Source organism: Anastrepha obliqua, chromosome 1, assembly GCF_027943255.1.
Source record: "Anastrepha obliqua isolate idAnaObli1 chromosome 1, idAnaObli1_1.0, whole genome shotgun sequence".
NCBI lineage: Eukaryota > Metazoa > Arthropoda > Insecta > Diptera > Tephritidae > Anastrepha > Anastrepha obliqua.
The window spans coordinates 86,095,651-86,109,360 of record NC_072892.1 but is presented as its reverse complement, the minus strand read 5'-3'; the positions used below and the strand labels follow the sequence as shown (position 1 = coordinate 86,109,360).

General features: G+C 35.7%; 1 non-coding gene across 1 annotated transcript; it reads right to left on the bottom strand.

The window, feature by feature from the left end:
* Positions 1-278: 278 nt before the first annotated feature.
* Positions 279-428, bottom strand: Trnal-caa (transfer RNA leucine (anticodon CAA)). Its single transcript has 2 exons — positions 391-428; positions 279-323 (listed from the first exon to the last, which is right to left on the bottom strand). It is a non-coding gene; the product is annotated as a tRNA-Leu (tRNA).
* Positions 429-13,710: the final 13,282 nt, after the last annotated feature.

Below are 13,710 nucleotides of genomic sequence, written 5' to 3'. Positions count from 1 at the left end.
GCAATTTTTTGTTTGTTTTTTTTATTAAAATAATTTTAGTTACGAATTCGATATCGTAAATTTTGTGTTTACAGTTCAATCCAAAATCCTACCACACTATTATACCTATTCACACAAACATATGTATATATTACATATTAATATTTTACTACGCCTCCGCAAATGAAATCATTAAAATAAATAAAAATTTATATAATTTATTAAAAAAAAATTTATTACATATATAATATAAAAATTTATTATATGAATTTATTATATAATTTTATAAAAAAAGTATTTGTCAGAAGTGGGATTCGAACCCACGCCCTCAGAGAGGACCAGAACGCTCAGTTTGAAACTCACAAATCTAATGGGCTCTTATGGGAGCACATTTTGTGAGCAAGAATCGCTCTTGAGTCTGGCGCCTTAGACCGCTCGGCCATCCTGACATGTGAAATGTGTTGTCAAATACCAAACAAATGTAGAATGGGAAACAGAAACAAAAACCTAGCGAAGCAAACAAATAAGTAAATATAAAAATAGATGGGTGAGTCATGCCACTTTTTGCCTACAAAGTTGATAAATATAATGCGTTGTTGTTGCATTAAGTTGTGTTCTTCAGCTGTGTTATATGGCATGTATTAATTTATGTATGACTGAATGTATATATGGCTGTATGTAAGTATGTATAAACAAGAATATATGTATATATGACGCTTCAAATCTATTGGAGTGAATATTGAAGTAAGCTGTTGCATACTTTTAGGCGCCATACAGATCAATTCATATCTTTTTCTAGCAGAAGCACTTACACATAAATTAATTACACATATTACAGGGTGGGGCAAATATTATGTTATAATGTGAACTTGCCATAAACTTTGTATGCGAGCTAATAAAGGGATTTTCAATTGGCGCGGGTCGATTTTGGCGCACTGTGGCAGCCATTTTGTTTTGGTGACATCTGTCAAATCTTTTGTTTATTATTCAGTTGCTTATGCCAAATCATCATGGCAAGTCACACGATTGAACAGCACGTTCAAACTATAAAACTTTATTATCAAAATGAGTGTTGAACCATATGGACCTAGACGACATGTGGTTCAAGCACGACGGCACTACGTGCCACACAGCAAACGCCATTTAATTCCACTTCAACATCTACCCGCCCTTATTGAAAAACCCTTAGAAATCATAAGTAAAATTAGATTGAAAAGGGCTGCTCATTGAGGTTTTGAATTTCCGATTTTTCTTTAATTCCCTCCTACTTCACATCATTTAAAAGAATTGTATAGAAAGTATTCTGCATTTTTTTTTTAAATAAGTATGTCTTTTAAGCTATTCAAAAAGGTATAAGATTCAAATAAGAAAATAATTGAATATGCTCAGCAAATAGTCAATCATTATGAACATAGACTCCAAGCAGTACCTGCTTAGTATCTGCTATAATTTAAAAAATTTAAAAAGGTTGGTTGAAATTTTTTTTTGCAATTGAGAGACCTTCCATGCATGCAGTAAAGTTTTTAATCGTTCCCTTTTTCTTTGCTTTCTGCTTACTCGATTCGTCTATGATAGATGTGCTACATGTGTCTGTTTCTTCTTTTGACTGTGTGACTTGTCTCGTGGACTGGGTTTTGATCTCTTTTTGTGAACATGGCGACGTATACGAATGACGAATTCGCTGGCATCCCGGGATCTTCCACCTTGACGCTAAGTCTTCTCTCCTTGTACTTCGGAGCTCAACATTTTTTTGAAATTTGTTTTTTTTTTGGCAACGAGCACAAATCTGTAAACGTATAACCGCCACAGTGGATCCGCTTCTTCTATTGCACAAACTTATACAGTGACTCAATAAAGAACTCGCATAGCATACAGCTTCAAATTTAAAATTTTTGTAGGAAATGCAAGTTGAATTTTTTTATTTTCATTTTTTCTATTGGATATTCAAATAGGATTTTAAAAATAGTAAATATTAATTTACAAATCCTTTACCACCTCCTTGTTATACAAAATTTATCATGCAGCATTCGCAAATTTGGTGCCTGGCATTATTGGGGTTGTTTAGCACTTTAAAACGGGGAATCCCACAATTAATTTGCTCTCGGTAGAACAGTGCAAAGGCAGAACCAAACGTAATGAATTACAATAAAACTTTAGTCACGTTCTGTTGAATAAAAGTCCTAATTATAAACTTGGGTAGACAAGCGTGGACAAAGCTCAATTGAAGTGAGAAACCTAATTTTGATTCAGCATGAAAAGGGTAAAACCGTTCGGAAAATCACACAAATGGCGGATAGATCCCGTTCGACTGTATACGACGTAATAAAACGTTTCAAAGAAACAAAATCCTTGGAAAATAAGAAGAAATCGAGACAACCAGAAGTGTTTTCGGCTACAGATGTACGGTGGATAGTTCAACAAATTAAGAAAAGTCCTAATGTGAGCACTCCTAAGCTCGCAACAGAAGTCACCCAACACATTAATATTAACTGCAACCCCGAAGGTATACGTAAAGGGTTGCAAAAGAATTATTATAATGGAAGAGTTGCATGAAAAAAACCTTTCATCAACGAGATTAACCGACACAAGAGAATAAAATTCGCAAAGCGTCATGGCGTCAAGGATTTCGAATTCTGGCAGCTCGTTTTATTTGCAGATGAACGCAAGTTTAATATATTTAGGCCAGGTGGACAATCATATGTGTGGAGGAGACCTAATGAAGAGTTGCTGAAAAAAAAACTTACGTCCGACAGTTAAACATGGGGATGGGTTGGTAATGGTATGAGGTTGTATGTCCGCTGCTGGTACTGGAAATTTATGCTTCATCAACGGCAATGTGGATTACAAACCATACCGAAAGAAAATGTGGTCGAAAGAACTGAAAAGAATTAAGGATAATTTCCAGTATTATCAAGACAACAATTCCAAGCATAAAGCACTCGATGCCTGTCTGTGGCTTCTGTACGACTGCCCTAAAGTACTTGAAACAGCTTCGCAATCTCCAGACATCAATTTAATTGAACATATGGCTGCTTATTTGGAAAACCAACTGAAAAAGGATGTTGTTAGAAACAAGAAAGACCTAGTGAAAGAAAATAGATCCTTTAATGTGCAAGAAGCTGATCGAATCCATGCCAAGAAGACTGAATGCTGTGAGAAAAAATAAAGGCTTGCCGACTAAATATTAATTATATTGTTTTTTCTTAAATATTATTGGCCTAACTCTATATATATGTCCGAGGTCTTTTTTGTCATGTATTTTGCTAAGTTTTTATGCTTGTATTTTCTATGTAGGAATAAGTTGATTTTTGTCTATGTTTCTTGTAGTTTCGAAAAAAGCGCTAGAAGAACGAATGTAAATGAGACACATAAGCGCATTAGATTTGCATTTAAATATATAATATATTTCTTGAATTAAAATCATCACTTGGGTGTCCGAGTTCTTTATTGAGTCACTGTACGTCTTTCGTTCGATCCAATTTGAAATACGCTATTTTCTATTGGATACCAAGCCATAAGATTTATATAAAAAGCATTGAACGGGTCCAAACAAATTTTCTTAAATACGCTCTGCCTTCATAGGGCTTTGTTGACCAATTTCCACAAATTTATCTCACCACATCTCGTTTACTTTTGGTTAACCTATACTCTTTGGAAGTACGAAGATCGGTCCTCTCGCTTTTATTTCGAGATTTTTCATCTCCGGAAAGTGTATTTTTAATTACTTTTTATGTGATTTTTTATTTAGTAATGTAAGTCATGTTCTACTTTTCGTTGTAATTTATTGTATGAAACTTGTATATATGTAGGAAACTTGTGTTTATGGACTAAATAAATAATAAATAAATATTTAGGTGCAGGTATAAGATTGAAAATATCAAGTTTTAGTGACATGTTAGCGGCACAATTAAAAAAAAAAAAATGTTATGAAGGCGTCCAGAAAACTCAAAAAACTATTGATGAAGTTCGATTCCCCATATCTGAAATAGCTTGTCACCATCCTCTCCGGCCATGTCCTTGAAAAAATGGAAATAAAACGATCATAGTGTACCTCTTTATTACAATTTTGAATATTTTGAATTATATATATATGCATGTATGTACCGGCTGCAATGGCTATTTCTACATACCACTTTAACAAATTGTTTCACAAAATTATCTGTAAATTGCACTCCTCTTAAATTTCTGCAGCTAACCACCGCACGCGACTCAAATGCTCATAAAGCGAACGGCGTAAGTACCGTTATTCCCGTTACTCAATATCGAATACAAATTCCATACATAGCCGTACACACTAACACACGCTCATGCATATGCAAATAGTTGAAGGCGTTGTTGAAATTCTTGAAGTTTGCAACATCAACAGTCATCTCATGCCAAGTAAACACACGCGCCTGCGCACACACGGGCACACGTGTATACTTTTGTAAAGTATATACCGCCTGGAGGCATATTTAAAGGCGCGAAATAAGAATATCTACATCAGCCATTATTATAGAGGCGTATAATTCAACTCAGAGGCAGTGTGACCAGGTCGATCTATTCGAGGTTAATTTTTTTTTTATTTTTATCAACGGAATTTTAGTTCCAATTTTACATAATATTTTGAGTTATCAACAACACAAACTCAGTGACGTCATAAAATCAGGGATGCCTTCAAATTCGCTGAGAGCCTATTGAATTCTTTCGCCGTGGCTATGGGCTCCTCTTTTCAATACAGTTTTCGTTTATCGCAGCTTCAAAAAGTAGGTGTACATACTTTGTTTGCATTATAAGCCAAATTTCGAAAAAAATTAAAATAGAAATAAAGTGGCATCCCCGATCAAGAATGATTTTCACTTAAAATGCTCTCAATCATAACTAACTCGATACATGCATCCTACTACTTAATTCGATTTTACTACTATTTAACATTTGCACCTTAAAAGCTAGGTGGCAACGCCATACACAAATAATTGTAATTAAGTCTTCATTAATTCTCGTGAAAACATTTTGTTTAATTATTACCTACCATCCAACTAAATTCGTTTATTAATTTTTAATTTTTATTTAAAATTATATGGCAACGTCTTCCAAAATATTATTTCTCCAAATATTATTGTATATTTACTTTTACAATGATATATCTCTTTTTTACAATTAAAATATTTTTCCAACTCATTTATTAATTTCCAAAAAGAAGAAAATAGGTGGCAACATTGGCCAGTAGTATTTATTAGAGTAGTAGTTTATCAAAGACTGTTTAAACACGTTGAATTTGATACCTGTATATTAATATTCAGCTGAAATATGTGAAAGGCTGCTATTTTCACAATAAAATTCAGATGGCAGCGCTATAAAAAAATTGACTGTGTAAAGCATTTTTATCGTATTTGTATTGTTATTGTATTTATATTATTCAGTTATTTCAGCACGCACAGTTTCTATTTATATTGAAGTCGAACCAAAGATTCTTTGAGACTCTCCAAATTTCTGTGAGCTATTCAACAGGTCTTTTTCGCCAATTCTGACCGTAAACGGTACTGAATCCATAGATCTGGACTTCCAGACGACCAATCTTTTGTGTCTAACAACCCAAGAATATTGGTTTTTAACCACTGCCAGGTGGTTTTTTCCTTATGGGCTGGGGCGGATTCTTGCTGGAAGATCCAAAGCTCTCCATTGAAGAAAGTACTGCTTAACTGCTTTCAACACGCCTTCTAAGACATCCTCCTGGTACATTTTTGCCCCGGTCTTAACCCTTTTTTAATAGAAATGAAGAGATGTAACGCCTTTACAAGACACTTTTCACCAAACCATTACGGAGGCTAAATGGTGGCCATGTCGAACCCTTGGCACATTTTTTGCATTTTTAGAAGTTCTAGCATAGATTTTGTCGTTTTGCTTATTAAACGGCTCTTTTTCTGCAATTTTGTTGTCGCCGTATGACTAAGTAGTGGCTAACAAAAACGACATAGAACTATGACTATCTAGTGTTATAAATAATCTGCATCGAGAAGATATTGGAGTCCTGGTTGAATACTTTTTTGAAGAATTCTTTAGCAATCCGTGCAACACGTTGAACAATGGCAGGGGCATTCGCAGTGATTTCTTGAATTGGCGCACCTAAAACTTTCGTCATTAAACTGATTGGCGTCTTATCCTGTACATTTTTAAGATTAAAAGAAAAATGTCCCACATGTTTTCACAGCTTCTAGTCAATATCATGATTCAAAAATGTATAATGCAATGGGTTGGGGAATAAGTTCATAGCGTTTTTATATTGTATTTCCTTTTATTTTACAACGATTTGGTTGCTGTTTGGAAAAGGTAAGTTTTCATTCGACAAAACTCTTTCTGGTCTACAAAACTATGTTAATTGCATTTTCCAATTATTTAATTTTTTATTAGTTTTTAAGCTTAGAAGTGTAATACCCAGAAGGCAAAAATCAACAAGGTGTCATAGGCGAGTCTACAGCACGGTCAATGGTTTTTACCAAAACATTGGGAGTTACGAGCTCAGCGAAAAGAACAAGGAAACTCGCCTTCAAATTCCTTCTCAGCATGTCGCCCGCCATCGAGCAACACGCGGTCATAAACAGTGCTTTTTGTACCGAATCGTCACGGGAGGTGAGAAATGGTGCCTATGTGAAAGAAAGGACTGGGTAGCTTCAGGAGATACGCCAAAGCCGAGAGTCAAGCCGGATCTTCATCGAAAGAAGATCATGAAATGTTTTTGGTGGGACTGGGAGGACATGGTGCACTGGGAAATCCTCGAAAAGAATGGCACGGTCAACCAGCAGCTCTACATTGCGCAGCTACACCACGTGAATGAGGCTATGCGACTGAAAAGAACTGGTTGACATGGTCTAACCACACTCCTTTACCATAACGCCAGGCCCCATGTTGCACAGGTCGTCAAAGCTGCACTCCAAGAGCTCGAGCGGGAGGTCCTTCAGCATCCGCCGTATTCTCCGGACGTTGCAAAGACCGATTACCACCTTTTCCGTTACCTGTCAAACCATATGAAGGGCGTTCGTAACCTTCGATAATAAAGAGGTTCTTATATTCTTGGCGGAACGGCATCAACAAATTGGTCGAGAGGTGGGTAGAGGTTGTAACAGCAACATCTAACTAACTTATTGATATAATAAATGTTTTTTTTATTAAATAAAAGTCTTCGGTAAATATGCTACGAACTCACTCCCCAATCCAATATTATTGAATATGGCTTACATCCCTGTTTCCTTTCACGAGTCATATAATTGTTTTGACAGCGTTCAAAGCGCCCATTTGGCCATACAAGTTTTCAAAGCCAAGCAAAGCCAAGCAAAGCCAGCCTACATTGGGCCACCACCCTTAGGAATCTAAAACCTCTATGTTTTCTATGTTAACTGTAGTTTAGGCTTTAACTCCAAATTTATCGTATGATTTTAATTCAAGCCATAATTAAGCTGATATTAATCAAGATACAAAGAAGAAGCTACTTTCATTACTACTCGTTTTTATTATAAAGCAGATTTTTGAAATGTCATTAGATGTAAAAATTAAGCTTAGCTTTGATACACTTTTGCGAATTTTTAGAGAAGAGAGATTTTTTATTAAATGTTTGGGACTTAATACAAGAATAAAGTTTGCATACCTAAAATGGTAAATTTATGCAATCAATAAACAAATTTTAAAGTTTTTCTCAAGCGCTAAGAAGTTCCTTTAAAGATGTCGATGTACAAATATTAGGAAATAAAATTAAGTCCAGTCTTGATACTTTTACCTAATAAAATGCTTTAGGTGTTATTCAATAATTATTTATTTTAGTCACGATAAAATTCGTTATAAGTAATTTTATTTAAAAAGTCATTTTATTTATTTTAAATTTAACGACTTGTAACGAAATAACGAGATACTTGTGTATTCTATGGGTGCTAGAAAAAAAAGAGAGCTAATGAATAGCGGGACGAAATTCTCGAATGGAAAAGAAATATTGGTATAGCAAACTCTAGATCGAATAGTCTGTAGATACTATTTAACTAAGTAAGATTTATTAGTATGCACCGAGCACTCAATTGGTATATGCCCTAGGATAAAAGGACCATTTTAGATTTTCTGAATATGCAGAAAATAATTTTCAGAAAGTTGAGACAACTTCCCGAAAGGATTATAATGAGATTTTTACAAAAGATTTATTGCTTCTGTTTAAAAGTTGTTGAATGTTACAAGACTATACAAATTTCGTCATAATACAAAAAAAAAGTAGAGTCTAAGTAAAATAACAGTAACTTATTTACAAATTGCGTATAATAATACAATAGGCAAATTGACCGATTTCGCCTATTTTCAATATCAACCCACCTCGGATAAAGAGTAATATGTGCACGGTGAAAAAAAATTCAAAAGATGTGGCCATTATCAGACCGTTAACCCTCTCTCATCGAATTTGAAAGACTCAGCTGACTGACTAACGTCACATGGGTCATGGCAAGGGTTTATTTATGGAAAAATTGAGATTGTGTTATTTATATATTACTTTGTTGCCGTCTGAGCAACGACTAATTAAAGCTGGTATTGTCACTTGCGAAGCGAATGGTTTGGCGAACACACCTAAAATTTGCATTGCGAGTGACGAATGAACTTATTCGCCGAGATTATGTCGTTGCCAATTAAGACAAATAAATTAGTTCATCTACTTTTGACATTTATGTCATTTAAGTTCAAAAATTTGTGTACCCATAAGAATTGAAATTTGAACAGTGTGTGGAGGATAGTTACAATGTGGAGCTGGGAGTTAACCTTCTTCGTCAGCGGCGTTTCATATGAAATTGCTCCAATCTTATGGAGCTGCCAACCGCAATGTAAGTATTTAGTGCAGATAATCGATTCGAAGAAACAAGAACGCAAGTTATATTTTTTACATATTTGCATTTGCAGATTCGTAACGAACTTTCGGCCAAGTAGGGACACATTTATATTTGTAAGGATAAATTTCATTGTCGCCAGTCATAATTCAAAACGCCAATGCTAAAATTGTGTCGTGTTCTAAGATTATTTGTTCATGGCTGTTGCCAACAAACTGTGGGGAATGAATTTCAATTCATAGTTTCGCATATTTTGAAGAAATAGTGAAAGTACACCATTCCGAAAAGGGAAATTTGCAGTGGCTCGATAAGCACAGAAATGACCAAACAAGAGGAACAACAAGCAAGGAACAAATATTTCTCTAGATCAGGAATAACAAATATGATTGGCTCCGCTGCGACTGCGATTAATGCTCCTAGTGTCACTAGAAGACAAACAGCTGATGCTTTGCTGTAGGACGAATTATTGAATAAATTCAAAATCATTCACCTTATTTCATTGTGTTTGTTTATAAAAATTATTCTAGGTTCATAAAAAATAAATAAATATCACGCATGAAATTCATTCACTTCATAAAATATTAAACTAAAAATTACTTCACATATTCAGCCACTTTTGATTTCATTTTCATTAGCTGTGGTTCTAAATTCTAATCTTATGTTCTGTATTTGAGGTCCAGCTTCTTTTGCTTCATATCCATCTTTTCTTTGTGTAATCTTTCTTTCTAAATTTTCTTCCTTATTCTTTCTTCTTTTATTTCCAATAATTTTAGTTCCTGATTTTTTAACTCGTACATTTTTCTAGTATATTTAGCTATTTTTGCAGTTTCTTGTTCTATAGCCTTTGGAATTATTAAATAGATTATATACATAAGACTAAAGTGTACTTAGGTCCTTTCTATTATTTTAATGCGAAAAGAATAAGCGAATGTTGTTTTTCCGCCAATGGCAATACAGAAAATTCATTTTCGATACTCGGTCGCCTTTTTGCGCCGAATTTGCTAGCGATTCGCTTATAAATATTTTCATTCGCTTCGCAAGTGAGGAGTGCGAGAATACGTGTGAAATGAGCGCGCAGAATTCGGTTGCCGAGTACGGGGTGAATGGTAAATCTATCATCCTTCTATACGAATTTATTAATATTTTTCTGTTACATACAACTATAATGTCAACAAGATTGTGTTTCAATGCGCAAGTATTAATTGAAACATTTATCCAAATGGTGAAGCCAATTCGAAATTATCTATGCGTCAAATAACTTATGTGCTGATTCAAGCTCTTCCTATTCATCTGTTGGATATGAAATTATATGGTGATTTACGTATTTGATGAATGCTTACAGCTTTCTTTATCCTGGTCATGAAATATGAGCCTGATATTTCGTATCATACCTTTCATTTGATTTTTTTTTTTAATTTGCTAATGAACTTAAATAAAGCTAAGTAGACTTTGTACGAAAATTTCTAACCTTTATTTAGTTAACTTTCTCAATATAACTCACATTTTCTAAACTTTTCGTTTAAAATAAATTTCCTTTTTTTGATCTTCGAATCACACTGCTCAGTGAAAGCGTAGAGCCTCTAGGCGAAATGTATTGCACAAATTTAAAACATTTGGGTTTTTTTTGGGTAACGACTTTTTGCGTAAAAACTTTCGGCAACAACAGCTGCGTTGCGCAAGCGCATTCCACGCGAAAGAGGCAGTGAAATTTTACTCCATACAGCAGCAGCAACACCCTAAAGTGCTGAAGCGCCGCTTAATATGCAAATAATTTCGCTGCACAAGTGCTTGAAGCAAGCAAAAGGAGGCATGTTATAAACAGACGAGAAGGATGATAGGCCACAGAAGGAAAGCTCCAAATTGCTATCGCATAATTACTACACTCGAACATGCGAAAGTTTTGCCAAGGAACAAATTTGTTATATTAAATTTGAACTAAAATCTGTGAGCGTGGTTGGGTAACTAAAAACGAGATTTGAATAATTTTAGCGCTTAACAATTCTATTAGAAATTGGGAGTAAGCCAAAGCCTGCTGGCCTGCTTCATGGCACATGGACTTCCGAAGTGATGCGCGCAGCAATTTTTAGGTGGTGGTAATCAGCATTGTGTTGGTGCTTTTTGTACAAGGCGAAAAAGCCAAAATGCCCACAGATAAATGTTAAATATATAGGTATATACAGGGTCCGGCACACGAAGTGAAACCAATCAAAAAGGTCATAAATTTAGTTTGGAAAATTACTTTCATTCAATTCAAAATATAAAATGTGTAAAAAAAATACAAAACTAAGAATCAAATTACTTTTGCTCGATATGACCACCTTTTCCCTTGACTGTGACCTTGAAACGGTCCAGTAACAAACCGCAAGCTGCCCGAATGTGACTTGCAGGTGTTGTGGCCTGCTCGTGGACAATGGCTTTTTTCAGCTCCTCGATACCGGTTAGTTTCAGACCTTGCTCTCCAAAATGGCCCAAAGAGAATAATCCATCGGATTCGTGTCTGGTGAATTTGAGAGCCATTGTGTGGACGTTATGAAGTTCGGAACATTGTTTTTTAGCCTTTCTTGGTGCACTCGAGCTTTGTGAGACGGTGCCGTGGCCTGTTGAAATGTCCATGGTCTGCCACCGAAATGTTTGACTGCCCACGGCTTCAAAGTAAACTCCAGAATACTTTGCCGATAATATTTCACATTTACCTTGACGCCAGGCTCGATGAAAACGATTGGAGAGTGCCCATCTGCGGTTACAGCGGCCCAAACCATTACCTGTGGCGGGTGCTGACTCCTGGTGGCCAGTCGATTACTCAAATTCTCGTATGAACGGTCCGTCTAATAAACCCTATCGTTTTGGGAGTTTACGAATTGCTCAATTTGAAAAATTTTCTCGTCAGAAAACACAATATTCGGAAATTAGCCGCTTACGGCCAAGCGAAGCAACTCCTTCGCTCTCTCAAGTCTGACTTATTGCTGCTTTGGTGTGAGATTATGAGACTTTTGGACCTTGTAAGGCCTGACTTTGAGATCATTTTTCATTTTTGAACCATTTCGCGTGACGTTGCAGTCTTTTGATGACCACCTCCATGACGTTTCGCGATACTAGCAGTATCATTGTAACGAGTAATGCTGCGATAAACAAAAACTTTATTTACTTTAAGGTGCTCGAACTCACAAACAATCGCTGGTTGAGATCAGCCAAATATTATGAAATCACTCTATTTAAATCCATTACTCGCGTTTACCTCGCTTCGCGCGCTTGTAAACAATACTCTGGATTGTCATTTAGCCAACTAACAGACAGCTGAAGCCCGTGCATCAGCTGCGCGAGCGGTCTGAAGTTGGTTACACTTCGAGTGCCGGACCCTGTATACACATACATATATATGTGCCCTTTATAGGTTTGTGTGTATCCCAAAAATTTTTATATGGTGTGGTTTAGATAAAGTTTTAACTTTATGATGGCACTCGAAAGGCTCGCTCATTTTGCTGAAATTGTTAGCGGTACGTGAAGCTTCACTTCTGTTGCTTCCCCTGCTGCATTTCAACACTTAAGTGAATTGATTTTCCATTTGCCAATACGAATTTAATTTCCATTAATCGCCATCGGTCAAGGCTCGCATTTTTTCTGGCGAGTTAAGAACCACAAATGCGAAGGCAAAAAAGGAAATGTACTTTAAACGTGAAAAGAGTCTAACGAGAGTGAACGGTCTGCATTGTATTGAATGTTACTTAGTTCCACACAACGTTTCAAATTCGACAACTTTACTTTATCCGCATGTGCATGTACCATACATACATTTGTACAGTACAAGTGCACACGCAAAGATGCTATTTCTGAAATACAATTTAAAAAATGTAATTGTGAGAGAGCGAAATCAGGGTCGTTTGGAAAATCCATGCAAAACTACAAACTACTTAATTGTTTGGGGTTAACCATTTTTTTTCGACATAATCTCCTTTTAGGAGCGAATGCAACTCTGTTCTAGTTGTTTGATTCCTTCCGAATAATAGAATTTGTCCAAGTCGTAAAAATAGCCATTCGTATCTGCAATCACCATTTCTTCGGATTGGGGAACAAATAGTAGTTCGAGGAATCAAAGCCTGTAGAATAGGATGGGGATGTTAAACGAGTTGGAACAATATTTCCAATAAGTTTGCGACCCACCTGATGCAAAAGAAAAATCACTTGACTTTCTTAATTTCAACGAATGCCCCACACAAAGAGATAGACCGGCTCAAAGTTGTAGTGTATTCTTTCAGAACCTCAGTACGCGCCAACAGGGACATTTCCTTGACTTTGCATGGACTGTTCAAACAACCCTTGTACAAGTAAGTTTATACAGTGGATTATTGTAAAAAAACCAAGCACCAAAAACTAGAAAAAATCAAATTTAACTTGCACTGGCTGTTAATTTTTCTTAATAAAATAAGCTCTTAGAAAATGCGAATTACTGCGCGCAACATCAGACGGACTGATGGAACGATGGACGAAAAAGTGGGCGTGGTTTTATCTAACGGCAATAAAAGTTGCAATTCCTTACTGATCGAAACTTAATTTGTTTACCAGAATATACTGGAACGCGATCCCGTACTCGAAATGTTGGAAAAAAGAACGCAGTTGAGAGAGTAAACAATGTTCTTTCTTTGGCAGAATTTAACTGTTTTAGTCCGAGAAATTTTTCTAAATGTGTCAAAGCGATCAGCAGAAGTGCATTTGACAAATCATCTGTAATAAAAACTACATTTGCAGGAAATATTAAATTACAATACGCGGCAATTAGTAAAAAGATATGGGTTTTTAGATGTGCTGAGTATATACTAGACATGTCAATCCCGGGATCCTGTTTTTTTTTTAATTCCAAGTATTCCGAAGACCCCCCGAGACTATCCGACTTAAATCCCTGTAC